The following is a 25,317-nucleotide window of genomic DNA, read 5'->3' as shown; positions in this document are numbered from 1 at the left end:
CTAGTGGAGTACAGAAAGTGCTGGGTGGAGCTTAAGAAAGCAATTAGGAGAGCAAAGAGGGGATATGAGAAAGCTCTTGCTGGTAAAAGTAGGGAAAATCCCAAGATATTCTATAAGTATATCAATGGAAAGAGGATAACCAGGAAAAGAATAGGGCCCATAGGGGAACAAGGGGGCAATCTATGGGTGGAGCCAGAGGACATTGATAGAGTGTTGAATGAATACTTCACATCCGTATTCACACAAGAGAAAGAGGATGAAGGTATCAAACTCGGGGAGAGAGACTGCGAGGTTCTTAAGCAAATTGATATAGGGAGTGACAAGGTATTGGAGGTGTTGGCAGGCTTAAAAATGGACAAATCTCCAGGTCTGGATGATTTGTGTCCCAGACTGCTGAGGGAGGCAAAGGAGATCGCAGGGTCTCTGACCCAAGTTTTTAATTCCTCTCTGGCCACGGGGGAGGTGCCAGAGGACTGGAGAACAGCTTAATGTGGTTCCTCTATTTAAGAAGGGTTGTAGAAATAAGCCAGGGAATTACAGACCAGTGAGTCTCATGTCAGTGTAGGGAAACTATTGGAGAAAATTCTGAAGGAGAGAATCTATCTCCACTTGGAGAGGCAAGGTTTGATCAGGGATAGTCAGCATGGCTTTGTCAGAGGGAGGTCATGCCTAACAAATTTGATTGATTTTTTTGAGGACGTGACCAGTTGTGTGGATGAGGGTAGTGGCCATTGATGTAGGTTATATGGATTTCAGCAAAGCCTTTGACAAGGTCCCACAAGGGAGACTTATAAAGAAGGCAAATGCACACAGGATACAGGATAATTTGATAAGGTGGATTCAAAATTGGCTTAGTTGTAGGAAACAGAGGGTGATGACAGAAGGATGCTTTAGTGACTGGAAGCGAGTGTCCAGTGGCATACCACAGGGTCTATTATTTGTCATTTATATAAATAACATAGATGACTATGTGGGAGGTACGATTAGTAAGTTTGCAGATGACACAAAGATTGGCCAGGTGGTTAATAGTGAGGTTGAGTGTCTTGGGCTACAGGAAAATATAGACGGGATGGTCAAATGGACAGATAAGTGGCAGATGGAATTTTACCCTGAAAAGTGTGAGGTGATACACTTTGGAAGGTGTAATTTGACAAGGAACTATTCAATGAACGGCATGGCAGTAGAAAGTTCTGAGGAACAAAGGGACCTTGGCGTGTGTGTCCATAGATCTCTGAAGGCAGAGGGGCATGTTAGTGGGATGGTGAAAAAGGCATATCAATCGAAGCATAGATTACAAAAGTAGGCATATTGGAGTTGTATAGAACCTTGGTGAAGCCACAGCTGGAATACTGTGTGCAGTTCTGCTCACCACATTATAGGAAGGATGTGATTGTACTGGAGGGATGTTGCCTGGGATGAAACATTTAAGTTATGAAGAGAGGTTGGATAGACTTGGGTTGTTTTCGTTGGAGTAGAGAAGACTGAGGGGCGACCTGATCGAGGTGTACAAGATTATGAGGGCCATGGACAGCGTGGATAGGGAGTAAGCTGTTCCCCTTAGTTGAAGGGTCAGTCATGAGGGGATATAAGTTTAAGGTGAGGGAAAGAGGTTTAGGGGGGATGTGAGGAAAAACTTTTTTACCCACTGGGTGATGATAGTCTGGAATGCGCTGCCTGGGAGGGTGGTGGAGGCGGGTTGCCTCACATTCTTTAAAAAGTACCCGGATGAGCACTTGGCACGTCATAACATTCAAGGCTATGGGCCAAGTGCTGGTAAATGGGATTAGGTAGGTAGGTCAGGTATTTCTCACGTGTCGGTGCAGACTCGATGGGCCGAAGAGCCTTCTGCACTGTGTGATTCTGTTAATCTGTGATTCTAATAGCAGATGAAAGAAAGCCTAAGGGAAATGCACAGCTCCCTCTGTGCCAAGTCCAATGCTCAGCTAGAGAGCACTCTAAAAGATTACCTTTTATTCCTTCATGGGATGTGGCCCTGACAACGCTAGTATTTGCCATCCATCCCTAATTGCAATTTCAGAGGACAGTTAAGAATCAGCCATATTGCTGAGAGTCTGGAGTCACACATAAGGCAGACCAGGTAAGGGCTACAGATTTCCTTCCCTAACGGACATTAGTGAACCAGATGGGTTGTTACAGTAGTCATGGACACCATAATTGAGACAAGCTTTATATTCCAGATATATTCATCCATTTTATATTCCACCAGCTTGCATTGGGGATTGCAACCCATGTCCCAAGGGGAATGCGTTAGGCTTATGTGTTCACACGGCAGGGACAAGATTACAAAGCAGCAGGTGGGCGAACAGCCAACTGACAAAATAAACCAAGCCAAAATGTCAGGGATGTAGTCAGTGCGTAGCATATGTGAGAGGATTTGGAGTTGGGATGTACAATACGTGTGAGGGTGGGGAATTGGATAGGGTACAGGCTGAGAGAGGGAGGGCAGGGAGTTGGATGGGGCACTGCGTATGTGTGTGTTTGTGTGTGTGTGTGGTAGGAGAGTTGGATGGGGTGCAGTGTGTGAAAGTGGGTAGGGAGGTGGATGGCCACAGTGTGTGTAGGAGGATGGTGAATTGGTTGGCATATTATGTGTGTGAGAGAGGGTGGGGCATTGGATGGGTAACATTGCGCGAGAGAGTGGGTGGGGAGCGAGATGAGATACGGTGCGCGAGAGAGTGGGTGGGGAGCTGGAGGGGGTACAGTGTGTGAGAGAGGGTGGGGAAGTTGCATGGGGTACAGTCTGTATGAGTGTGGGGAGTTGGATGGGCTAAACTGTGTGTGTAAGAAGGTGGGGAGTTGGATGGGGTACAGTGTGAGACAGTGGGTGGGGAGGTGGATGGTGTACAGAGTGTGTGACAGTGGCTTGGGAGTTGGATAGGTGCAGTGTGTGTGAAAGGTGAAGAATTGGATGGGATACAGTGTGTGAGACAGTGGGTGGGGAGATGGATGGGGTACAGTGTGTGTGTGAGAGGGTGTGGAGTAGGATGGGGTACAGTGTGTGAGAGTGGGTGGGGACTTAGATGTGGTACAGTGTGTGTGTGAGGGTGGGGAGTTGGATGGGGTACAATGTGTGTGTGAGAGGGTGGGGAGTTGACTGGAGTACAGTGTGTGAGGGTGGGGATTTCGGTGGGGTGCAGTGTGTTTGAGAGGGTGGGGAGTTGGGTGGGGTGCAGTTTGTGTAAGAGGGTGGGGAGTTGGGTGAGGTCTAGTGTATGAGAAAGAGTGGGGAGATGCCTGGGGTACAGTGTGAGTGAGATGGTCGGGAGATCCCTGGGGTACAGAATGTGTCGGAGGATAGGTAGTTGGAGGGGGTACAGTGTGTGAGAGGGGGTGGCGAGTTGATTGGAGTACAGTGTGTGCGAGAGGGTGGGGTCAAGTGTGCGAGAGAAGGTGAGGAGAATGGTGGGGTCCAGTGTGTGAGAGAGGGTGCAGAGTTGGGTGCGGTCCAGTGTGTGAGAGAGGGTGGGGAGATCCCTGGGGTCCAGAGTGTTTTAGAGGGTGAGGAGATGGATGGGGTACAGTGTGTGAGAGAGGGTAGGGAGTTGGGTAGGGTACAGTGTGTGTCAGAGGGTGGGGAGATGCCTGGGGTCCAAAGTGTGTTGGAGGGTAGGGAATTGTTTAGGGAACAGAGTGTCTGAGCGGATGGGGTGATGCCTGGGGTACAGTGTGTGTTTGAGAGTGGGGAGGTGCTTGGGATACAGTGTGTGTGAGAAAGTGTGGGGTGATGCCTGGGGCCCATTGTGTGTGAAAAGGTGGTGAGATGCCTGGGGTACAGTGTGTGAGAGATGGTGCGGAGCTAAGTGGAGTACAATGTGTGTGAGTGGGTGGGGAGTTGGTTGGGGTACATTGTGTGAGAGAGGGTGGGAAGTTGGGAGGGGTTCAGTGTGTGCGAGAGGGTTGGAGTTGGCTGGGTTCCATTGTGTGAGAGAGGGTGGGTAGATGCCTGGGGTCCAGAGTGTGTTGGAAGGTAGGGAGTTTGATGGGGTACAGTATGTCTGAGAGGGTGTGGAGATGCCTAGGGTACAATGTGTGTTTGAGGGTGGGGAGATTCCTGGGATACAGAGAGTGTTGGAGTGGGAGGAGATGCTTGGGGTACAGCATGTGAGAGAAAGTAGGTAGCTGCCTGGGGCACAGAGTGTGTCGGAGAATAGGGAGTTGGATGGGGTCCAGTGTGTGAGAGAGGGTGCGGACTTGGGTGGGGTCCAGTGTGTGAGAGAGGCTGGGGAGTTTGGTGGGGTCTAGTGCGTGAGAAAGTGTGGGAGATGCCTGGGGTACAGAATTGGTTCCGGGTGGGGAGATGCCTGGGGTACCGTGTGTGTGAGAGAGGGTGGGGAGATGCCTGGTGTACAGTGTGTGAGAGAGGGTGGGGAGTTGAGTGGAGTACAGTGTGTGTGTGAAACAGTGGGGAGTTGGGTGGGGTCCAGTGTGTGAGAGAGGGTGGGAGATGCCTGGAGTCTAGAATGTGTTGGAGGGTAGGGAGTTGGGTAGGGAACAGTGTGTGTGAGCGGGTGGGGAGGTGCCTGGGGTATAGAGTTTGTTGTAGCGTGGGGAGATGCCTGTGGTCCATTGTGTGTGAAAAGGTGGGGAGATGCCTGGGGTACAGTGTGTGAGAGATGCTGGGGAGCTAAGTGGAGAGCAGTGTGTGTGTGAGAGGGTGGGGAGTTGGGTGGGGCCCAATGTGTGTGAGAGGGTGGGGAGATGCCTGGGGTACAGTGTGTGAGAGATGGTGGGGAGCTAAGTGGAGAACAGAGTGTGTGTGAGAGGGTGGGGAGTTGGATGGGATCCAGTGTGTGAGAGAGGGTTGGCAGTTGTGTGTGGTTCAGTGTGTGAGAGAGGGTGCAGAAATGAGTGGGGTCTAATGTGTGAGAAAGCATGGGGAGATGCCTGAGGTACATTGTGTGTGAGAAGGTGGGGAGATGCCTGGGGTACAGAGTGTGTCGGAGGCTAGGGAGTTGGATGGGTTCCAGTGTGTGAGAGAGGGTGGGGAGATGGGTGTAGTACACTGTCTGTGAGAGGGTGGGGATTTCGGTGGGGTCCAGAGTGTGAGAGAAGGTGGCGAGTTGGGAGTGGTCCAGTGTGTGTGAGAGTGTGGGGAGTTATGTGGGGCACAGTGTGAGAGAGAGGGTGGGGAGTTGGGTGGGGTCAAGTGCGTGAGGAAGGGTGGGGAGGTGCCTGGGGTACAGCATGCTTGAGAAGGTGTTGTGTTGCCTGGGGTACAGAGTGTGTCGGCAGGTAGGGAATTGAATGGGGTCCAACGTGTGAGAGAGGGTGGGGAGATGCCTGGGTACAGTGTGTGAGAGAGGGTGGGTGGGGAGCTGGGCAGAGTACAGTGTGTGTGAGACGGTGCATAGTTGGGTGGGGTCCAGTGTGTGTCAGAGGGTGGGGAGTGGGGTAGGGTCTAGTGTGTGAGAAAGGGTGGGGAGATGCTTGGGGTACACAGTGTGTTGGAGCGTGGGAAGATACCTGGGGTACAGTGTGTGTGTGAGAAGGTATTGAAATGCCTGGGGCACAGAGTTTTGGAAGGTAGGGAGTTCGATAGGGTCCAGTGTGTGAGAGAGGGTGGGGAGTTGGGTAGAGTCCAGTGTGTGAGAGAGGGTGTGGTTTGGATGGCGTTCAGTGTTTGTGAGAGGGTGGGGAATTGGGTGGCGTACAGTGTGTGTGCGAGGGTATGGAGATGCCTGGGGTAGAGAGTGTGTCGGAGTGTGGGGAGCTGGATGGGATACAGTGTGTGAGAGAGGGTGTGGTTTGGATGGCGTTCAGTGTTTGTGAGAGGGTGGGGAATTGGGTGGCGTACAGTGTGTGTGAGAGGGTATGGAGATGCCTGGGGTAGAGAGTGTGTCGGAGTGTGGGGAGCTGGATGGGATACAGTGTGTGAGAGAGGGTGGGGAGATTCTTGGGGTCCATCATGTGAGAGTGTGGGGAGCTCCCTGGGGGAATAGTGCTTGGGTGTGGTACAGTGTGTGAGAGATGGTGGGGAGAGGATTTGGTACAGTTTGTAAGAGAGGGTGGGGAGATGCCTGGGGTCCAGTGTGTGTTGGAGGGTAGGGAGTTTGATGGGGTACAGTGCGTGTGAGAGGGTGGGGAGACGCCTGGGGTACAAAGTGTGTTGGAGCGTGGGGAGATGCCTGGGATACAGTGTGTGTGAGAAGGTAGGTAGATGCCTGGGGCACAGAGTGTGTCGGGAAGTTGGATGGGGTCCAGTGTGTGAGAGAGGGTGGAGGGTTGGGTGGTGGGGTTCAATGTGTGAGAGAGGGTGGGAAGCTAGGTGGGGTTTAGTGTGTGAGAAAGGGTGGGAGGTGCCTGGGGTACAGAATTTGTTTCAGTGTGTGGAGATGCCTGGGGTACAGTGTGTGTGAGAAGGTGGGGAGTTGCATGGGGTACAGAGTGTGCCAGACGGTAGGGAGTTGGGTGGGGTCCACTGTGTGAGAGAGGGTGGGGAGATGCTGGGGGTACAGTGTGTGAGAGAGGGTGGGGAGTTGAGTGGAGTACAATGTGTGTGTGAGAGGGTGGGGAGTTGGCTGGGGTCCAGTGTGTGAGAGACTGTGAAGAGTTGGATGGGGTCAAGTGTGTGAGAGAGGGTTGGGAACTGTGTGTGGTTCAGTGTGTGAGAGAGGGTGGGGAGATTCCTGTGGTCCAGAGTGTGTTGGAGGGAAGGGAGTTTGACGGGGTACAGTGTGTGTGAGAGGGTGTGGAGATGCCTGGGTTCCAGAGTGAGTTGGAGGGTAGGGAGTTTGATGGGGTCCAGTGTGTGAGAGATGGTGGGGAGTTGGGTGAGGTCCAGTGTGTAAGAGAGGGTGTGGGTTGGATGGCGTACAGTGTTTGTGAGAAAGTGGGGAGTTGGCTGGTGTCCAGTGTGTGTGAGAAGGTGCGGAGATGCCTGGAGTACAGATTTTGTCAGAGAGTAGGGAGCTGGATGGAGTACTTTGTGTGAGAGAGGGTGGGGAGAAGCCTGGGGTCCAGCGTGTGAGAGAGTGTGGGGAGCTCCCTGGGGACTAGTGCTTGGGAGAGGGTGGGTACTTGGCTGTGGTAGTGTGTGAGACAGGGTGGGGAAAGAATTTGGTACAGTTTGAGAGAGAGGGTGGAGTTGGGAGGGGTCAAGTGTGCGAGACAGGGTGGGGTGCACGGTGTGAGACAGGTTGGGGTGTTGGGTGGGGTCCAGTGTGTGAGAGGGGTGGGGAGATGGGTGTAGTACAGTGTCTGTGAGAGGGTGGGGATTTCGGTGGGGTCCAGAGTTTGACAGAAGGTGGCGAGTTGGGAGAGGTCCAGGGTGTGTGAGAGTGTGGGGAGTTATGCGGGGCACAGTGTGTGAGAGAGGGTTGGGAGTTGGGTGGGGTCTAGTGCGTAAGAAAGGGTGGGGAGGTGCCTGGGGTACAGCGTGTGAGAGAAGGTGTCGAGATGCCTGGGGCACCGTGTATGAGAGAAGATGGGGTGATCCCTGCGATACAGAGTGTGAGAGAAGGGGAGGAAATCCCTGAGGTACAGAGTGTGTCGGAGGGTTAGGAGTTGGATGGGGTACATTGTATGGGAGAGCGTGGGGAGAAGCCTAGGGTCCAGTGCGTGAGAGAGGGTGGGGAGATCCCTGGGGCATATTGTGTGAGAGAGGGTGGGGAGTTGGGTGAGTTCCAGTGTGGGAGAGGTTGGGGTCTATTGTGTGAGGAAGGGTGGGTTCCAGTGTGTGAGAGAGGCGGGGGAGTTGTGTGTAGTATGGTATGTGAGAGAGGGTGGGGATTTGGGTGTGGTACAGTGTCTGAGAGGGTGGGGAGTGGGTGTGGTACAGTGTCTGAGAGGGTGGGGAGTGGGTGTGGCACAGTGTGTGAGAGAGGGTGTGGAGTTGGGTGGGATCCAGTGTGTGGGAGAGGGTGGGGAGTTGGGTTGGTTCTATATGGTACAGTGTCTGTTTGAGGGTGGGGAGATGCCTGGGATATAATGTTCGTTTGAGGTTGGGGAGGTGCCTGGGTTACAGTGTCTGTGAGAAGGTAGGGAGATGCCTGGGGTACAAAGTGTGTCGGAGGGTAGGGAGTTGGATGGGGTCCAGTGTGTGAGAGAGGGTGGGGAGTTGATGTGGTCCAGTGTGTCAGGAAGGGTGGGAAGATCCCTGGGGTGCAGAGTGTATCCGAGGGTAAGGAGTTGGATGGGATACAGTGTGTGAGAGAGTGTGGGGAGATACCTGGGGCATAGTGTGTGAGAGAGGGTGGGGAGTTGGGTGTGGTACTGTGTGTGAGAGGGTGGGGAATTGTGTGTGGTACGTTGTGTGAGAGAGGGTGGGGATTTGGGTGCAATACAGTGTGCAAGAAAGGTTAGGTAGTTGAATGGGGCCCAGTGTGTGAGAGAGGGTGGGGAGTTGGGTGTGGTCCAGTGTGTGATAGAGGGTGGGGAGTTGTGCGTGGCATGGTGTGTGAGAGAGAGTGGGGATTTGGGTGCGGTACAGTGTGTGAGAGAGTGTTGGGGAATGGAATGGGGTCCAGTGTGTGAGAGAGGGTGGGAAGTTGGATGGGGCCCAGTGTGTGAGAGAGTGTAGGGAGATGCCTAGGGAACAATGTCTGTTTGAGGGTGTGGAGATACCTGGGGTATAATGTTCGTTTGAGGGTGGGGAGGTGCCTGGGGTACAGTGTCTGTGAGAAGGTAGGGAGATGCCTGGGGTACAGAGTGTGTCTGAGGGTAGGGAGTTGGATGGGGTCCAGTGTGTGAGAGAGGGTGGGGAGATCCCTGGGGCATAGTGAGAGATGGTGGGGAGTTGGGTGTGGTACAGTGTGCGAGAGAGGGTGGGGATTTGATGGGGTCCAGTGTGTGAGAGAGGGTGGGGAGTTGTGTGTGGTATGGTATGTGAGAGAGGGTGGGGATTTGGGTGCAGTACAGTGTGCAAGAGAGGGTGGGTAGATGCCTGGGGGCCAAAGTGTGTTGGAGGGCAGGGAGTTTGATGGGTTACAGTATGTCTGAAAAGGTGGGGAGATGCCTAGGGTACAATGAGTGTTTGAGGGTGGGGTGTCTGTACTGCAGGCATCTCCCCACCTTCTCACAGAGTGTGTTGGAGGTTAGGGTTTTGGATGGGGTCCAGTGTGTGAGAGATGGTGGGGAGACGCCTGGGGTACAGTGTGAGAGACGGTGGGGAGTTGGGTGGCATAGAGTGTGAGAGAGGTTTGGGAGTTGAGTGTGGTACAGTGTGTGAGAGAAGGTGGGTATTTGGTTGTGGTACTGTGTGTGAGAGTGTGGGGAGCTTGGTGTGGTACAGTGCATGAGAGAGGATTGGGAGATGGGTGTGGTTCAGTGTGAGACAGGATGGGGAAGTGGGTGGAGTCAAGTGTATGAGAAAGGGTGGGGAGATGCCTGAGGTACAGTGTATATGAGAAGGTGGGGAGGTGCCTGTGGTATAAAGGGTGTCGGAGCATAGGAAGATGGATGGGGTCCAGTGTTTGAGAGAGAGTGGGGAGATGCCTCAGGTCCAGTGTGTGTGAGAGCATCGGGAGTTGGGTGGGGTGCAGTGTGTGAGAGCGGGTGGGGAGTTGGGTGGGGTCAAGTGTGTGGGAGAGGGTGGGGAGTTGGGTGGAGTACAATGTGTGTGAGAGGGTCAGGAATTGTGTGGGGTCCAGTGTGTGTGAGATGGTGGGGAGTTGGGTGGGGTCCAGTGTGTTGGAGAGGTTGGGGAGTTGGATAATTCCTCGTGTGAGAAATGGTGGGAAATGCCTGGGGTACACAGTGTGTTGGAGCGTAGGGAGATGCCAGGGGTGCAGTGTGTGTGAAAAGGTTGGAGATGCCTGGGGTACAGAGTTTGTTGGAGTGTAGGAAGTTGGATAGGGTCCCGTGTGTGTGAGAGGGTGGGAAGATGCCTGGTGTACATTGTGTGAGAGGGTGGGGAGTTGGATAGAGTACAGTGTGTGAGAGGGTGGGGAGTTGGGTGGGTTCCGGTGTGTCTGTGTGAGTGGGGAATTGGCTGGGGTCCAGTGTGTGTGAAAGGGTGGGGAGTTGGGTGCGGTCCGGTGTGCGAGAGAGGGTGTGGAGTTGGGCGGGGTGCAGTGTGTGGGAGATGGTGGGGAGTTGGTTGAGGTACAGGGTGTGGGAGAAGGAGGGGAGAACACTGGGATACAGAATTTGTCAGAGGGGATACAGTGTGTGAGATTGGGTGGGGGGTTGGGTGTGGTACAGTGAGTGAGAGGGTGGGGAGTTGGGTGTGGCACAGTGAGTGAGAGAAGGTGGGGATTTGGTTGTGGTACAGTGTGTGAGGGAGTGTGGGGAGATGGGTTTGGTACAGTGTGTCAGAGAGGGTCGGGAGTTGGGTAGGGTACAGTGTGTGAGAGGGTGGGGAGCTGAGTGTGGTACAGTGTGTGAGAAAGGGGGTGAAGTTGGGTGGGATCCAGTGTGTGGGAGAGGGTGGGGAGTTGGGTGGGTGCTATTGTGTTAGGAAGGGTGGGGAGATGCCTGGGGTACAGTGTGTGAGAGAAGGTGGGGAGATCCCTGGGGTGCAGAGTGTATCCGAGGGTAGAGAGTTGGATGGGGTACAGTGTGTGAGAGAGTGTGGGCAGAAACAAGGGTCCAGTGTGAGAGAGAGGGTGGGGAGAACCCTGGGGCATAGGGTGTGAGAGAGAGTCGGGAGTTGGGTGTGGTACTGTGTGTGAGAGGGTGGGGAGTTGTGTGTGGTACGGTGTATGCGAGAGGGTGGGGATTTGGGTGCGGTACAGTGTGCGAGAGAGTGTGGGGACTGGAATGGGGTCCAGTGTGTGAAAGAGGGTGGAGAGATGCCTGGGGTCCAGAGTGTGTCGGAGGGTAGGGAGTTGGATGGGGTCCAGTGTGTGAGAAAGAGTGGGGAGATCCCTGGGGCATAGTGTGTGGGAGAGGGTGGGGAGTTGGGTGTGGTACAGTGTGCGAGAGAGGGTGGGGAGTTGATGGGGTCCAGTGTGTGAGAGAGGGTGGGGTGCAGTGTGTGAGAGAGGCTGGGGAGTTGTGTGTGGTATGGTGTGTGAGAGGGTGGGGTTTTGGGTGCAGTACAGTGTGCGAGAGAGGGTGGGGATTTGGCTGGAATCGAGTGTGTGGGAGAGGGTGGGGATTTGGCTGGAATCGAGTGTGTGGGAGAGGGTGGGGAGATGCCTGGGGTACAATGTGTATTTGAGGGTGGGGAGATGCCTGGGGTAGAATATTTGTTTGAGGGTGGGGAGGTGCCTGGGATACAGTGTCTGTGAGACGGTGGGGAGATGCCTGGGGTACAGTGTGTGAGAGACGGTGGGGAGTTAGGTGGCATAGAGTGTGTGAGAGGTTTGAGAGTTGGGTGTGGTTCAGTGTGTGAGAGAGTGTGGGGATTTGGGTGGGGTACATTGTGCTAGAGTGTGGGGAGTTGGGTGGGGTACAGTGTATGAGAGGGTTGGAAGATGGGTGTGGTTCAGTGTGAGACAGGATGGGGAAGTGGCTGGAGTCAAGTGTGTGACAGAGGGTGGAGAGATGCCTCGGGTACAGTGTGTGAGAGAGGGTGGGGAGTTGGGTGGGGTCCAGTGTGAGATAGAGGGTGGGGAGTTCATTGGGGTCAAGTGTGAGAGGGGGTGCAGAGTTTGGTGGGGTCCAGTGTGTGGGAGAGGGTGGGGAGTTGGGTGGGGTCTATTGTGTGAGGTAGGGTGGGGAGATGCCTGGGGTATAGAATGTGTTGGAGGATGGGGAGATGCCTGGGGTACAGTGTGTGTGAGATGGTGGGGAGATCCCTGGGATGCAGAGTGCGTCGGAGGGTAGGGGTACAGTGTGTGAGAGAGGGTGGGGAGTTCCCTGGGGCATAGTGTGAGAGAGAGGGTGGGGAGTTGGTTGTGGTACAGTGTGAGAGAGAGGGTATGGAGTTGGGTGGGTTCCAGTGTGTGGGAGAGGGTGGGGAATTGGGTGCATTCTATTGTGTTAGGAAGGGTGGGGAGATGCCTGGGGTACAGTGTGTGAGAGAAGGTGGTGGGATCCCTGGGGTGCAGAGTGTATCCGAGGGTAGGGAGTTGGATGGGGTACAGTGTGTGAGAGAGTTTGGGCAGATACCTGGGGTCCAGTGTGTGGGAGAGGGTGGGGAGAACCGTGGGGCATACTGTGTGAGAGAGGGTGGGGAGTTGGGTGAGGTACAGTGTGCGAGAGAGGATGGGGAGTTGATGGGGTCCAGTGTGTGAGAGAGTGTGGGGTCCAGTGTGTGAGAGAGGCTGGGGAGTTGTGTGTTGTATGGTGTGTGAGGGAGGGTGGGGATTTGGGTGCAGTACAATGTGCGAGAGAGGGTGGGGAGTTGGCTGGGGTCCAGAGTGTGTTCGAGGGTAAGGAGTTTGATGGGTTACAGTATGTCTGAGAGGGTGGGGAGATGCCTAGGGTACAAAGTTTGTTTGAGGGTGGGGAGGTGCCTGGGGTACAGTGTCTGTGAGAAGATGGAGAGATGCCTGGGGTACAGTGTGAGAGACGGTGGGGAGTTGGAGGGCGTAGAGTGTGAGAGAGTTTTGGGAGTTGGGTGTGGTACAGTATGCAAGAGTGTGGGGAGTTGGGTGGGGTTCAGTGTGTGAGAGGGTTGGGAGATGGGTGTGGTTCAGTGTGAGACAGGATGGGGAAGTGGGCGGAGTCAAGTGTGTGAGAAAGGGTGGGAAGATGCCTGTGGTACAGAGCGTGTCGGAGCATAGGAAGATGGTTGGGGTCCAGTGTGAGAGAGAGGGTGGGGAGTTCAGTGGGGTCCAGTGTGTGTAAGAGCATCGGGAGTTGGGTGGGGGGTGCAGTGTGAGAGCGCGGGTGGGGAGTTCAGTAGGGTCAAGTGTGTGTGAGAAGGTGGGGATTTGGGTGGATTCCAGTGTGTCTGTGTGGGTGGGGAATTGCCTGGGGTCCAGTGTGTGTGAAAGGGTGGGGAGTTGGGTGCGGTCCGGTGTGCGAGAGAGGGTGTGGAGTTGGGTGGGGTCCAGTGTGTGGGAGCTGGTGGGGAGTTGGTTGGGGTATAGGGTGTGTGAGAAGGAGGGTGGATCCCTGGGGTACAGAATATGTCAGAGTGTGAGACTGGGTGGGGGGTTTGGTGTGGTACAGTGTTTGAGAGGGTGGGGAGTTGGGTGTGGTACAGTGTGTGAGAGAGGGTAGGGAGTTGGATTTGGTACAGTGTGTCAGAGAGGGTCGGAAGTTGGGTGGGGTACATTTTGAGAGAGGCTGGGGAGCTGGGTGTGGTACAGTGTGTGAGAGAGGGTGGGGGGTTGGGTGTGGCACAGTGTGTGAGAGAAGTTGTGGCTTTGGTTGAGGTACAGTATGTGAGAGAGGGTGGGGAGTTGCCTCAGGTACAGTGTGTGTGAGAGGGTGGGGAGATCACTGGGGTGTAGTGCATGAGAGACGGTGGGGAGTTGGGTGGGGTACAGTGTGTGAGAGGGTGGGGAGCTGGGTGTGGTACAGTGTGAGAGAGAGGGTGGGGGGGTTGGGTGTGGTACAGTGTGAGAGAGAGAGGGTGAGGTGTTGGGTGGGGTCAAGTGTGCGAGAGAAGTTGGGGAGTTGAGTGGGGTACAGTGTGTGTGAGAGGATTGGGTGATGCCTCGGGTACAATGTGTGTTTAAGGCTGAGTAGATGCCTGGGGTACAGAGTGTTGGAGGGTGGGGAGATGCCTGGGGCACAGCGTGTGAGAGACGGTGAGTTGTTCGCTGCGATACAGATGTGAGAGAAGAGGGGTAAGTCCCTGAGGTACAGAGTGTGTCGGAGGGTAGGGAGTTGGATGGGGTAGAGTGTGTGAGAGAGGGTGGGGAGATCCCTGGGGCAGAGTGTGTAACAGAGGGTGGGGAGTTGATTGTGGTACAGTGTGTGAGAGAGGGTATGGAGATGGGTGGGTTCCAGTGTGTGGGAGAGGGTGGGGAGTTGGGTGGGGTCTATTGTGTGAGGAAGGGTGGGGAGATGCCCTGGGTGCAGAATGTGTTGGAGGGTGGGCAGAAACCTGGGGACCAGTGTGTGAGAGAGGGTGGGGAGTTCCCTGGGGCATGGTGTGTGAGAGAGTATGGGGAGTTGGGTGTGGTACAGTGTACGAGAGGGTGCAGAGTTGGTTGGGGTGCATGGTGTGAGAGAGGGTGGGGAGATCCCTGGGGTACAGAATGTGTCAGAAGTTCAGGTGTTGGAAGGGGTACAGTGTGTGAGAGGGTGGGGAGCTGGGTGTGGCACAGTGTGTGAGGGAGTGTGGGGGGATTGAGTGTGGTACAGCATGTGAGAGGGTTAGAAGTTGGTTCTGGTTAAGTGTGAGAGAAGGTGGGGTTTTGGTTGAGGTACAGTATGTGAGAGAAGGTGGGAGTTGCCTGGGGTACAATGTGTGTGAGAGGGTGGAGAGATCATTGGGTTGTAGTGCGTGAGAGATGGTGGGGAGTTGGGTATGGTACAGTGTGTGTGAGAGGGTGGGGGGGTTGGGTGTGGTACCGTGTGTGAGAGAAATTGGGCATTTGGTTGTGGTACAGTGTGTGAGAGGGTGGGGAGTTGGGTGCGGTATTGTGTGAGAGAGAGGGAGGGTAGTTGGGTGTGGTACGGTGTATGATAGAGGGTGGGAAGTTGGGTGGGGTCAAGTGTGTGAGAGAAGGTGGGAAGTTGAGTGGGGTACAGTGTGTGTGAGAGGATGGGGAGATGCCTGGGGTAGAATATGTGTTTGAGGGTGGGGAGATTCCTCAGGTCCAAAGTGTGTTTGAAGCTGATGAGATGCCTGGGGTAAAGAATGTGTTGGAGGGTGGGGAGATGCCTGGGGCACACCGTGTGAGAGACGGTGGGGTGATAGCTGAGATACAGTGTGAGAGAGAAGTGGGGGGAGATCCCTGAGGTACAGAGTGTGGCAGAGGGTAGGGAATTGGTCGGGGTATATTTTATGAGAGTGCATGGGGAGAAGTCTCGGGTCCAGTGTGTGAGAGAGGGTGGGGAAATGCCTGGTGTCCAGAGTGTGTTGGATGGTAGGGAGTTTGATGGGGTACAGTATGTGAGAGAGGGTGGGGAGGTGCCTGTGGTACAGAATGTGTCGGAGGGTAGGAAGTTGGATGGGGTACAGTGTGTGAGAGAGAGTGGGGTGATTTCTAGGGTACAGTGTATGAGAGACAGTGGGGAGTTGGGTGGAGTATGGCGTGTGAGAGGTTTGGGAGTTGGGTGTGGTTCAGTGTGTGAGACAGGCTGGGGAAGTGGTTCGGTTCTAGTGTGAGAGAAAGGGTGGGGAGATGCCTGAGGTACAGTGTATGTGAGAAGGTGGGGAGATGCCTGGGGTATAGAGTGTTTCGGAGGGTAGGAAGTTGGATGGGGTACAGTGTGTGAGAGAGGGTGGGGTGATTTCTAGGGTACAGTGTGTGAGAGACAGTGGGGAGTTGGGTGGAGTACAATGTGTGAGAGGTTTGGGAGTTGGGTCTGGTTCAGTGTGTGAGACAGGCCGGGGAAGTGGGTTCTAGTGTGAGAAAGGGTGGGGAGACGCCTGAGGTACGATGTTGGTGAGAAGGTGGGGAGATGCCTGGGGTACAGAGTGTGTCGGAGGGTAGGAAGTTGGATGGGGTACAGTGTGTGTGAGAGGGTGGGGAGTTAGGTGGGGTCCAGTGTGTGTGAGAGGGTGGGGAGTTGGGTGGGGTCAAGTGTGAGAAGGGGTGCAGTGTTTGGTGGGGTCCAGTGTGTGGGAGAGGGTGGGGAGTTGGATAATATGTCATGTGTGAGAAAGGGTGGGGAGATGCCTGGGGTACAGAGTGTGTTGGAGCGTAGGGAGATGCCTGGGCATTCAGTGCTTGTGAAAAGGTGGGGGTGCCTGGGGTACAGAGTGTGTCAGAAGGTAGGGAGTTGGATAGGGTCCGGTGTGTGAGAGAGGGTGGGGAGATAGCTGTGGTACATTGTGTGTCAGAGGGTGTAGAGTTGGGTAGAGTACAGTGTGTGTGAGAGAGTGAGGCGTTGGGTGGGTTCCAGTGTGTCTGATTGGGTAGGGAGTTGGCTGGGGTTCAGTGTGTGTGAGAGGGTGGGGGTTTTAGGTGTGGTCCGGTGTGTGAGAGAGGGTGTGGAGTTGGGTGGGTACCAGTGTGTGGGAGAGGGTGGGGAGTTGCCTGCGGTACAGTGTGAGAGAGAAGGTGGGTCCATCCCTGGGGTACAGAATGTGTTTGACGGTCGGGTGTTGTATGTGAGAGTGGGTGGGGAGTAGCCTTGGGTCCACCGTGTGAGATGGTGGGGCAATCACTGGGGTGTAGTGCGTGACAGACGGTGGGGAGTTGGGTGTGGTACAGTTTGTGTGAGAGCGTGGGGGGTTGGGTGTGGTACAATTTGAGCGAGTGTAGGGGGTTGGGTGTGGTACAGTGTATCAGAGAAGGTGGGCATTTGGTTGTGGTACAGTGTGTGAGAGAGGGTGGGGAGTTGGGTGGGGTACAGTCTATGAGAGGGTGGGGAGCTGGGTGTGGTAGAGTGTGTGGGAGAGGGTGGGGAGTTGGTTGTGGTACAGTGTGTGTGAGAGATGGTATGGAGTTGGGTGGGTTCCAGTGTGTGGGAGAGGGTGGGCAGTTGGGTGGGGACTATTGTGTGAGGAAGGGAGCTGCTTGGGGTACAGAATGTGTTGGAGGATGGGGAGATGCCTGGGGTACAGTGTGTGTGAGATGGTGGGGAGATCCCTGGGGTGCAGAGTGTGTCAGAGGGTAGCGAGTTGGATGGGGTACAGTGTGTGAGAGAGGGTGGGGAGTTCCCTGGGGCATGGTGTGTGAGAGGATGGGGAGTTGGGTGTCGTACAGTGTACGAGAGGGCACGGAGTTGGTTGGGGTACAAGGTGTGTGAGAGGGTGGGGAGATCCCTCGGGTACAGAATGTGTCGGAGGGTCGGGTGTTGGAAGGGGTACGGTGTGAGAGACTGGGTGAGGGGTTGGGTGTGGTACAGAGTGTGAGAGGGTGGGGAGTTGCCTGGGGTACGTTGTGTGTGAGAAGGTAGGTAGATCCCTGGGGTACAGAATGTGTTTGACGGTCGGGTGTTGGATGGGGTACAGTATGAGAGACTGGGTTGGGAGTAGCCTGCGGTCCAGCGTGTGAGAGAGGCTTGGGGAGATCACTGGGGTATAGTGCATGGCAGACAGTGGGGAGTTGGGTGTGCTACAGTGTGTGAGAGAGGGTGGGGAGTTTGGTACAGTGTGTGAGAGGGTGGTGAGTTGGGTGTGGTACAGTGTGTGAGAGAAAGTGGGGATTTGCTGGTGTTACATTGTGTTAGAGAGGGTAGGGCGTTGGGTTTGGTACAGTGTGTGAGAGAGGGTGCGGATTTGGATGGGTACAGTGTGCGAGAGAGGGTGGGGAGTCGAGTGGGGTAGAGTGTATGTGAGAGGATGGGGTACAGAGAGAGTTGGAGGGTGGGGAGATGCCTGGGGCACAGCGTGTGAGAGACGGTGAGGTGATCGCGGCGGTACAGAGTGTGAGAGAAGTGGGGGAGATCCCTGAGGTACAGAGTGTTTCGGAGGAGAGGGAGTTGGTTGGGGTACATTGTATCAGAGAGCGTGAGGAGAAGACTCGGGTCCAGTGTGTGAGAGAGGGTGGGGAGTTGGGTGGGTTCCAGTGTGTGGGAGAGGGTGGGGAGTTGTGTGGGGTCTATTGTGTGAGGAAGGGTGGGGAGATGCCCGGGGTACAGAATGTGTTGGAGGATGGGGAGATGCCTACGGTACAGTGTGTATGAGATGGTGGGGAGATCCCTGGGGTGCAGAGTGTGTCGGAGGGTAGGGCGTGGGATGGGGTACAGTGTGAGAGAGGGTGGGCAGAAACCTGGGGTCCAGTGTGTGAGTGAGGATGGGGAGTACCCTGGGACATAGTGTGTGAGAGAGGATGGGGAGTTGGGTGTGGTACAGTGTATGAGAGGGGGCGGAGTTGGTTGGAGTACAGGGTGTGTGAGAGGGTGGGGAGATCCCTGGGTTACAGAATGTGTCGGAGGATCGGTTGTTGGGTGTGGTAAAGTGTGTGAGAGAAGGTGTGGCTTTGGCTGACGTACAGTATGTGAGAGAGGGTGGGGAGGTGCCTGGGGTACATTGTCTGTGAGAAGGTGGGGAGATGCCTGGGGTAGAGAGTGTGTCAGAGGGTAGGGTGTTGGATGGGGTCCAGTGGGTGAGAGAGGGTGGGGCGATTTCTGGGATACAGTGTGTGAGAGATTTGGGAGTTGGGAGTGGTTCAGTGTGTGAGACAGGCTGGGGAATTGGGTGGGGTCTAGTGTGTGAGAAAGGGTGGGGAGATGCCTGAGGTACAGTGTTTGTGAGAAGGTGTGGAGATGCCTGGGGTACAGTGTGTGTCGGAGGGTAGGAAGTTGGATGGGGTACAGTGTATTTGAGAGAGTGGGGAGTTGTGTAGGGTCCAGTGTGTGTGAGAGGGTGGGGAGTTGGGTGGGGTCAAGTGTGAGAGGGGGTGCAGAGTTTGGTGGGGTCCAGTTTGAGAGATAGGGTGTGGAGTTTGGAGGGGTCCAGTGTGTGGGAGTGGGAGGGGAGTTGGATAATATTTCATGTGTGAGAAAGGGTGGGGAGATGCCTGGGGTACAGAGTGTGTTGGAGCGTAGGGAGAAGCCTGGGGTGCAGTGCTTGTGAAAAGGTGGGGGTGCCTGGGGTACAGAGTGTGTCGGATGGTATGGAGTTGGATAGGGTCTGGTGTGTGAGAGAGGGTGGGGAGATGGCTGCAGTACATTGTGAGAGAGAGTGTGTGGAGATGCCTGTGGTACATTGTGTGAGAGAGGGTGGGGAGTTGGGTCGAGTATAGTGTGTGTGAAAGAGTGGGGCATTGGGTGGGTTCCAGTGTGTCTGATTGGATAGGGAGTTGGCTGGGATCCAGTGTGTGTGAGAGGGTGGGGGGTTGGGTGCGGTCCGGTGTGCGAGAGAGGGTGTGGAGTTTGGTGGGGTCCAGTGTGTGAGAGATGCTGGGGAGCTGGGTGCAGTCTGGTATGCGAGAGAGGGTGTGGAGTTGGGTGGGGTCCAGTGTGTGGGAGAGGGTGGGGAGTTGCCTGGGGTACAGCGTGTGCAAGACCGTGGGGTGATGGCTGAGATACAGAGTGAGAGAGAAGGGGGTAGATCCCTGAGGTACAGAGTGTGTCAGAGGGTAGGGAGTTGCTTGGGGTGCATTGTGAGAGAGCATGGGGAGCAGTCTTGGGTCCAGTGTGTGAGAGAGGGTGGGGAGATCCCTGGGACATAGTGTGTGAGAGAGGGTAAGGAGTTGGGTGAGGTCTATTGTGCGAGGAAGGGTGGGGAGATGCCTGGGGTACAGAGTGTATTGGAAGATGGGGAGCTGCCTGGGGTACAGTGTGTGTGAGATAGTGGGGAGATCCCTGGGGTGTAGAGTGTGTCTGAGGGTAGGGAGTTGGATGGGGAACAGTGTGTGAGAGAGGGTGGGCAGAAACCTGGGGTCCAGTGTGTGAGAGAGGGTGAGCAGTTCCCTGGTGAATGGTGAGAGGGAGAGGGTGGGGAGTTGGGTGTGGCACAGTGTGTGAGAGAGGGTTGGGAGTTGGGTGGGGTCCATTGTGTGAGAGAGGGTGGGGAGATGCCTGGGATCCAGAGTGCATTGGAAGGTAGGAAGTTTGATGGGGTACACTATGGGAGAAAGGATGGGGAGATGCCTAGGGTACAATGTTTGTTTGAGGTTGGGGAGATGCCTGGGGTAAAATGTGTGTTTGAGAGTTGGAAGATGCCTGGGGTACAATGTGTGTTTGAGAGTCGGAAGATGCCTGGGGTACAATGTGTGTTTGAGAGTGGGGAGATGCCTGGGGTACAATGTGTGGTTGAGGGTGGGGAGTTGCCTGGGGTACAGTGTCTGTGAGAAGATGGGGAGTTGCCTGGGGTACAGAGTGTGTCGGAGGGTAGGGTGTTGGATGGGGTATAGTGTGTGAGATAGGGTGGGGTGATTTCTGGAGTACAGTGTGTGAGAGACGGTGGGGAGTTGGGTGGAGTACAGTGTGTGAGAGGTTTGGGAGTTGGGTGTGGTTCAGTGTGTGAGACAGGTTGGGGAAGTGGGTGGGGTCCAGTGTGTGAGAAATGGTGGGGAGATGCCTGGGGTACAGAGTGTGTCGGAGGGTAGGAACTTAGATGGGGTACAGTGTGTGTGAGAGAGTGGGGCGTTGGATGGGTTCCATTGTGTCTGATTGGGTAGGGAGTTGGCTGGGGTCCTGTGTGTGTGAAAGGGTGGGGGGGTTGGGTGCGGTCCGGTGTGTGTTAGAGGGTGTGGAGTTGGATAGGGTCAAGTGTGTGCGAGAGGGTGGGCAGTTGCCTGGGGTACGTTGTGTGTGAGAAGTTAGGTAGATCCCTGGGGTACAGAATGTGTTTGACGGTCGAGTGTTGGATGGGGTACTTTATGAGAGAGTGGGTTGGGAGTAGCCTGGGGTCCAGCGTGTGAAAGAGGGTGGGGAGATCACTGGGGTGTAGTGTGTGAGAGAAGGTGGACATTTGGTTGTGGTACAGTGTGTGAGAGAGGGTGGGGAGTTGGGTGGTGTACAGTGTGTGAGAGGGAGTGGGGAGTTGGGTGGTGTACAGTGTGTGAGAGGGTGGGGAGTTGGGTTTGGTACAGTGTGTGAGAGATGGTGGGGAGTTGGGTGTGGTACAGTGTGTGAGAGAAGGTGGGCATTTGGTTGTGGTACAGTGTGTGAGAGAGGGTGGGAAGTTGAATGGTGTACAGTGTGTGAGGGTGGGGAGCTGGTTGTGGTACATGTGTTGGAGAGGGTGGGGGGTTGGGTGTGGTACAGTTTGAGAGAGGGTGGGGAGTTGTGTTTGATACCATGTGAGAGAGGGTGCGGAGTTGGATGGGGTACAGTGTGCGAGAGAGGGTGGGGAATTGAGTGGGGTAGAGTGTATGTGAGAGGATGGGGAGATGCCTGGGGTACAGAGTGTGGTGAGGTGATCGCTGCGATACAGAGTGTGAGAGAATGGGGGGAGATCCCTGAGGTACAGCGTGTGTCAGAGGGTAGGGAGTTGGTTGGGGTACATTGTATCAGAGAGCATGGGGAGAAGTCTCGGGTCCAGTGTGTGAGAGAGGGTGGGGAGATCCCTGGGGCATAGTGTGTGAGAGAGGGTGGGGAGTTGGTTGTAGTACAGTGTGTGAGAGAGGGTGTGGAGTTGGGTGGGTTCCAGTGTGTAGGAGAGGGTGGGGAGTTGTGTGGGGTCTATTGTGTGAGGAAGGATGGGGAGATGCCCAGGGTACAGAATGTGTTGGAGGATGGGGAGATGCCTAGGGTACAGTGTGTGTGAGATGGTGGGGAGATCCCTGAGGCGCAGAGTGTGTCAGAGGGTAGGTAGTTGGATGGGGTACTGTGTGTGAGAGAGGGTGGACAGAAACCTCGGGTCCAGTGTGTGAGAGAGGGTGGGGAGTACCCTGGGACATAGTGTGTGTGAGAGGATGGGGAGTTGGGTGTGGTACAGTGTATGAGAGGGTGCGGAGTTGGTTGGGGTACAGGGTGTGTGAGAGGGTGGGGAGATCCCTGGTGTACAGAATGTGTCGGAGGGTCGGGTGTTGGAAGGGGTACAGTGTGTGAGACTGGGTGGGGGGTTGGGTGTGGTACATTGTGTGAGAGGGTGGGGAGTTTGGTTTGGTACAGTGTATAAGAGAGGGTTGGGAGTTGGGGGGGGTACAGTGTGTGAGAGGGTGGGGAGCTGGGTGTGGTACAGTGTGTGAGAGAGGGTGGGGGGGGTTGGGTGTGGTACAACATGTGAGAGGTTTAGGAGTTAGTCCTGGTACAGTGTGTCAGAGAACGGGGGCTTTGGTTGAGATGCAGTATGTGAGAGAGGGTGGGGAGTTGCCTGGGGTACAGTGTGTGTTTGAGGGTGGGGAGATCACTGGGTTGTAGTGCGTGAGAGATGGTGGAGAGTTGGGTGTGGTACAGTGTGTGTGAGAGGGTGGGGGGTTGGGTGTGGTATTGTGAGAGAGAGAGGGAAGGTAGTTGAGTGTGGTACGGCGCACGAGAGAGGTTGGGAAGTTGGGTGGAGTCAAGTGTGTGTGAGAGGATGGGGAGATGCCTGGGGTACAATATGTGTTTGAGGGTGAGGAGATGACTCGGGTCCAATGTGTGTTTAAGGCTGGGAAGATGCCTGGGGTACAGAATGTGTTGGAGGGTGGTGAGATGCCTGGGGCACAGAGTGTGTCAGAGGGTAGGGAGTTGGTTGGGGTACATTGTATGAGAGAGCATGAGGAGAAGTCTCGGGTCCAATGTGTGAGAGAGGGTGGGGAGTTGGTTGTGGTACAGTGTGGGAGAGAGGGTGTGGAGTTGGGTGGGTTCCAGGGTGTGGGAGAGGGTGAGGTGTTGGGTAAGGTCTATTGTGTGAGGAAGGGTGGGGAGATACCTGGGGTACAGAGTGTGTTGGAGGGTGGGGAGATGCCTGGGGTTCAGTGTGTGTGAGAAGGTGGGGAGATCTCTGGAGTGCAGAGTGTGTCGGAGGGTAGGGAGTTGGATGGGGTAGAGTGTGTGAGAGAGGGTGGGCAGAAACTTGGGGAAGTGTGTGTGAGAGAGGGTGGGGAGTTGGGTCTGGTATAGTGTGTGAGTGAGGGTGGGGAGTTTAGTGCAGTACAGTGTGTGAGAGAGGCTGGGGAGTTGTGTGTGGTACAGTGTGTTAGAGAGGCTGGGGATTTGGGTGCGGTATAGTGTGCGAGAGAGGGTGCGGTGTTGGGTGGGTTCCAGTGTGTGAGAGAGGGTGAGGAGATGCCTGGGGTCCAGAGTGTGTTGGAGCGTAAGGAGTTTGATGGGGTACACTATGTGTGAGTGGGTGGGGAGATGTCTAGGGTGCAATGTGTGTTTGAGGGTGGGCAGGTGCCTGGGGTACAGTGTCTGTGAGAAGGTGCGGAGATGCCTGGGGTACAGAGTGTGTTGGAGTCTGGTGATGCCTGGGGCACAGTGTGTGAGAGAAGGTGTGGTGATCCCTGCGGAACAGAGTGTGAGAGTAGGTGTGGAGACCCCAGGGGTGCAGAGTGTGTCAGAGGGTAGTGAGTTGTATGGGGTACATTGTATGAGAGAGTTTGGGGAGAAGCCTCGGGTCCAGTGTGTGAGGAAGGGTGGGGAGATTGCATGGGCATAGTGTATTAAGGAGGTCCGGGAGTTGGGTGTAGTATATTGTGTGAGAGAGGGTGTGGAGTTGGGTGGGTTCCAATGAGTTGGAGAGGGTGGGGGGTTGGATAATTTCTCATGTGTGAGAAAGAGTGGGGACACAGTGTGTTGGAGTGTAGGCAGATGCCTGGGGTGCTGTGTGTGTGAAAAGGGGGGAGATGCCTGGGGTATAGAGTGTGTCGGAGGGTAGGGAGTTGGATAGGTTCCCGTGAGTGAGAGAGGATGGGGAGATGCCTGGGGTATAGTGTGTGTGAGAAGGTGGGGAGTTGCCTGGGGTGCAGAGTGTGTTGGAGAGTGGGGAGTTGGATGGGGTACAGTGTGTGTGAGAGTGTGGGGAGAAGCCTGGAGTCCAGTGTGTTAGAGAGGGTGGGGAGATCGCTGGAGCATAGTGTGTGAGAGAGGGTGGGGAGTTGGGTGTGGTAGTGTGTCAGATGGTGTGGAATTGGGTGTGTTACGGTGTGTGAGAGAGGGTGGAGAGTTGTGTGGGGTCCAGCGTGTGAGAGATGGTGGGGAGTTTTTTGGGGTCCAGTGTGAGAGGGGGTGCAGGGTTTGGTGGGCTCCAGTTTGTGAGAGAGTGTGTGGAGTAGGGTGGGGTCCAGTATGTGGCAGAGGGTGGGGAGTTGGGTGGGGTCCAGTGTTTGGGAGAGGGTGGGGAGTTGGGTGGGGTCCAGTGTACGAGTGGGGGGGAACTGGCTGGAGTCAAGTGTGTGGGAGAGCGTGGGGAATTGGGTTGGGTGCAGCAGGTGAGAGAACCTGGGGAGTTCAGTGGGGTCCAGTGTGTGAGAGAGGCTGGGGAGAAGCCTGGGGTCCAGTGTGTGAGAGAGGGTGGGGAAATCCCTGGAGAATAGTGAGAGAGAGAGAGAGAGAGAGAGAGAGAGAGAGAGAGAGAGAGAGAGAGAGAGAGAGAGAGAGAGAGAGGGAGGGAGAGAGAGAGAGAGAGAGAGAGAGAGAGAGAGAGAGAGAGAGAGAGGAGTTGGGTGTGGTACAGTGTGTGAGAGGCGGGGAGCTGGGTGTGGTACAGTGTGTGGGAGAGGGTGGGGATTTGGGTGGGGTCTATTGTGTGAGAAAGGGTGGGGAGATGCCTGGGGTAGAGAGTGTGTTGCAGCGTAGGCAGATGCCTGGGGTACAGTGTGTGAGAGAGAGGGTGGGGAGATGCCTGGGGCACAGTGTGTGAGTGAGGGTGGGGAGATTAGTGCAGTACAGTGTGTGAGAGATGCGGGGGAATTATGTGTGTTACGGTGTGCGAGAGAGGGTGGGGATTTGGGTGTGGTACAGTGTGCAAGAGAGGGTCAGGAGTTGGCTGGGGTACAGTGTGTGAGAGAGGATGGGGAGTTGGGTGGAGAGAGTGACGAGTCGGTGGGGTCCAGTGCGTGTGAGAGAGATTGGGGAGTTGGATGTGGTCCAGTGTGTGGGAGAGGGTGGGGAGCTGGGTGGAGTACAATGTGTGTGAGAGGGTGGGAAGTTAAGTGGGGTCCAATGTGTGTGAGAGGGTGGGGAGTTGGGTGGGGTCCAGTGTGGGTGAAGGCTTTGGTGGGTTTGGTGGGCTCCAGTTTGTGAGAGACGATGTGGAGTATGGTGAGGTCCAGTGTGTGGGAGAGGGTGGTAAGTTGGGTGGGGTCCAGCGTGTGAGAGAGGCTGGGGAGTTGGGTGGGGTCCATTGTGTGAGAGAGGGTGGGGAAATCCCTGGGGAACTGTGTGAGAGAGAGGGGGAGAATTGGGTGGGGTCAAGTGTGCAATAGAGGGTGGGGTGTTGAGTGGGGTCCATTGTGTGAGAGAGTGTGGGGAGTTGGGTGTGGTACAGTGTTTGAGAGAGCTGGGGATTTGGATGGAGTGCAGTGTGTGAGTGAGGGTGGGGAGTTGGGTGGGTTCCATTTTCTGGGAGAGGGTGGGGAGTTGGGTGGAGTACAATGTGTGTGAGAGGGTCGGGTGTTGTTTGCGGTCCAGTGTGTGAGAAAGGGTGGGGAGCTGGTTGGGTTCCAGTGCGTGTGAGAGGGTGGGCAGTTGTGTGGGGTCCAGTGTGTGTTAGAGGGTGAGGAGTTGGGTGGGGTCCAGTGTGAGAGGGGGTGCAGGATTTGGTGGGCTCCAGTTTGAGAGATAGGGTGTGGAGTTGGGTGGGGTCGAGTGTGTGGGAGAGGGTGGGGAGTTGGATAATTACTCATGTAAGAAAGGGTGGGGAGATGTCTGGGGTAGATTGTGTGAGAGAGGGTGGGGAGTTAAGTGGGATCCAGTGTGAGAGAGGGTGGGGAGATGCCTCGGGTACAGTGTGTGAGAGAGGATGGGGAGTTGGGTGGAGTACAGTGTCTGTTAGAGGGTGGGGAGTTGGATAATTTCCCA

At 55.4% G+C, this 25,317-nt stretch overlaps 1 protein-coding gene across 1 annotated transcript in view; it reads right to left on the bottom strand.

The window, feature by feature from the left end:
• The window catches only part of LOC121282430 (voltage-dependent L-type calcium channel subunit alpha-1S-like), a 746,261-nt gene that overhangs the window by 42,272 nt on the left and 678,672 nt on the right, over positions 1-25,317 (bottom strand). The gene's annotated exons all lie outside the window — the stretch shown is intronic.

This window comes from Carcharodon carcharias, chromosome 9 (genome assembly GCF_017639515.1).
Source record: "Carcharodon carcharias isolate sCarCar2 chromosome 9, sCarCar2.pri, whole genome shotgun sequence".
NCBI classification, from domain to species: domain Eukaryota; kingdom Metazoa; phylum Chordata; class Chondrichthyes; order Lamniformes; family Lamnidae; genus Carcharodon; species Carcharodon carcharias.
This window is presented reverse-complemented; position numbering and strand designations above follow the sequence as displayed.